At 54.6% G+C, this 3091-nt stretch overlaps 1 pseudogene; it reads left to right on the plus strand.

The window, feature by feature from the left end:
• The first annotated feature begins 473 nt into the window (after window positions 1–473).
• LOC132223959 (transmembrane protein 229B-like) lies at window positions 474–2833 on the plus strand (annotated as a pseudogene).
• The last annotated feature ends 258 nt before the right edge of the window (window positions 2834–3091 follow it).

Below are 3091 nucleotides of genomic sequence, written 5' to 3' on the forward strand. Positions count from 1 at the left end.
TTTCTCTTTCTTTGAGTTCATTATTGGTGTATAAAAAGGCCATAGATTTCTGGGTGTTAATTTTGTATCCTGCTACTGTGCTGAATTCATTTATTAGGTCTAGTAGTTTATTGATGGAGTCTTTGGGGCTTTCTATGTAGAGTATCATGTCATCTGCGAATAAGGACAGTTTTACTTCTTCTTTCCCAATTTGGATGCCTTTTATTTCTTCTTGTCTGATCGCTATGGCTAGCATTTCCTATACTATATCAAACAGGAGTGGTGAAAATGTGCATCCCTGTCTTGTTCCTGTTCTTAGGGGGGAAAGAATTTAGTCTTTCCCCATTGAGTGTGATGTTAGCTTTAGGTTTTTCATTAAGACTTTTATTATGTTGAGGTATGATCCCTCTATTCCCACTTTGCTGAGAGTTTTTATCAAAAAGGGGTGTTGGGGCCCGGGGCACGGCTGACTCCCGCCTGCTAAAGGCGGCGGGGCCAGCGAGGTAGGGCACCCGGCGGCCGGCAGGCTAGCAATGAGTTAAGCGGTGCCGGAGGCTGCGCGCCTGTCAGACGCAAGCATGTGCAGTCCGCCTCGCATCCGTGCTATGGGGACACATGGAAGCCACCTGCCCACTAGCCGAGGATCAGCTAAGCCCTGGGACTAATGCTTGCCCACGCTGCTGAGAATGGCACGGTCGCCCAACCAGGCACCAGGACAAAGGTGAACCCAGGACACTCCTGGACAGTGATCCTGATGTCTGTGCTGAGCTGCGCACTGAAGGGTGTGATAACTGGCTCCCGTGGGCGCCATGGCTTCCGTGGAGCCCCTGACGGCGCTGTCCCGCTGGTACCTGTACGCCATCCACGTCTACTTCTGCGAGGTGATGTTCACGGCGGCCTGGGAGTTCGTGGTGAACTTTAACTGGAAGTTCCCCGGGGTCACGAGCGTGTGGGCGCTCTTCATCTACGGCACCTCCATCCTGATCCTGGAGCTGGTGCGCTGCCTCATCTACACGCTCTGGACCTACCTGTGGGAGTTCACCACCGGCTTCATCCTGCGCCAGTTCAACGCCTGCCCCTGGGACTACTCCCAGTTCGACTTTGACTTCATGGGCCTCATCACCCTGGAGTACGCCGTGCCCTGGTTCTGCGGGACCCTCATCATGGAGCAGTTCATCATCCAGAACACCCTCCGCCTGCGCTTCGACAAGGACGCTGAGCCGGGGGAGCCTGGAGGCCCCCTCGCCCTGGCCAACGGCCACATCAAAACTGACTGAGTGGGGGACTCGTGGGGGAAGGGCTGGGGTCTCTCATGGACCCTGTGGAGAAAAGTATGAAGCTGGTGGAGTTGCCCCTTCTGTACAGCACAAGCCCTGCCTCACCCCAGCCTCAGCCCTGTGGGGTGCACACAGACACAGCCTCAGCCCTGCGGGGTGCACACAGCCCCAGCCCCTGCCTCAGCCCTATAGGGTGCATACAACCCCAGCCCAGTCTCAGCCCTGTGGGGTGCACACAGCCTCCAGCCCTCCACTGTGGGCTGGTGTTGGGGGCGGGCTGTCGAGGCAGCAAAGGGACTTGGGGGTTGGTCCGTGGATCTCACCCCAGCTCAGAGGCTTCACAGGGACTAGACTGTTCCGGTGACTTTGGAAGCAGCAGGCCCTGCCCTGGCTAAGGGACTCTGAGAAATGGGCAAAAGGCGAGAGGCAGGTCTGAGGAGGCTTAGGGCTGCTGCCTGGGCCACCTGGTTCCTTCTCACCTGGTTTAGTTGGGCTTTGGCTGGTTCCGTTAGGCAATATTCAGGTGCTTGCTTGCAACCAATACCTCCCCGGGGGCCTGCTGAGAGACTGGGCAGCCAGAAAGCTGCTTGGAGCCTGCTAGTCTGCAGGGCTGGGAGGCCTTCCCTTGGCTCCTCTCCCTTCCCCCAGGGCCCCACGCTGCTCTCTTGGCCTCCTGGGGGCCCCCTGGTGCTGGATTCCCACCAACCTTGGGCTTTTGGAGGTTTCAGTCCCTGTGCTTTTGGTGGCGTTTCCCCCCTTTCTCACTTATTTTTTAAGGCCTTTACCACTATCAGACCCTTTATCCATGTCAATCACCCACCAACCCCCAACTCCCACTCCCTGGCCAACACAGCAGCGGCCAGAGATAGAACCCTGAGACACCCCACCAGCCCTCTGCAGCCTTTCCGCCACTGTTACCCCAATCCGGTGGGCTGTGGCAGTGCCCTGGTGCTCTTCTCCATCCATGCCCCTCTTGGCCCAGCTAACAGTGAATAACACCCACAACACACAGTCGGGCCAAGATGGGCCCCACAGATCCACAGTGGGGACCCAGAGACAGATCAGTGTGCATGGGGGGTGCCGTGGGGAGGGCGGTAAAGGCACGCCTGACAGTTAATTTTCAGTCCAGTCAGGGGCAGTCTAGCATTCTAGGGGATGGGGGAGCAGGATCCAGTGTTACATGCAGATCATGAAGAAGGAGTGAGGGAGACCCTCCCATCCTTGGTGGGAAGGGATCAGTTCTGGATCTGCCATAGCCCCATCCCTGCAGCAAAACCTCCTCAGGGCCCCCCCCCCTCCCCACCCTCCCCAAGCACTTCAAGCTTGTTCCTCAAACAGTATTAACCCTGCCAAGCTCATGGGCATTGTCATCTTGGGTGCCCATGACAGGTCCGTTGCTGGCAGTGGACAGGTGAAAACCTCCCTCCAGCCCACTTCCGGCTCTGCCCCCACTTGCCAAGGGGAGGGTCCATCAGAACACAGCCTTTCCCATGGTACGTGGTCTCTACTTGACCACACTAGAACTCTTAGGTAGAAATTAGCCTTTCCCTTTTTATAGAACATTAAAAAGTGATCATGCCACCAATAAAAAAAAAGGGGGGGTGTTGGATTTTGTGAAATGTTTTTTCTGCATTGATTCATATGATTATGTGATTTATGACTCTCACTTTGTTTGTGTGATGTATCACATTTATTGATTTGTGGATATTGTACCATTCTAGCATCCCCGGAATAAATCACACTTGGTCATGGTGTATTATATTTATAATGAAATGCTGAATCAGATTTGCTCAAATTTTGTTCAGGATTTTAGCATCTATGTTTATCAAGGATAT

This window comes from Myotis daubentonii, chromosome X (assembly GCF_963259705.1).
Source record: "Myotis daubentonii chromosome X, mMyoDau2.1, whole genome shotgun sequence".
Taxonomy (NCBI): domain Eukaryota; kingdom Metazoa; phylum Chordata; class Mammalia; order Chiroptera; family Vespertilionidae; genus Myotis; species Myotis daubentonii.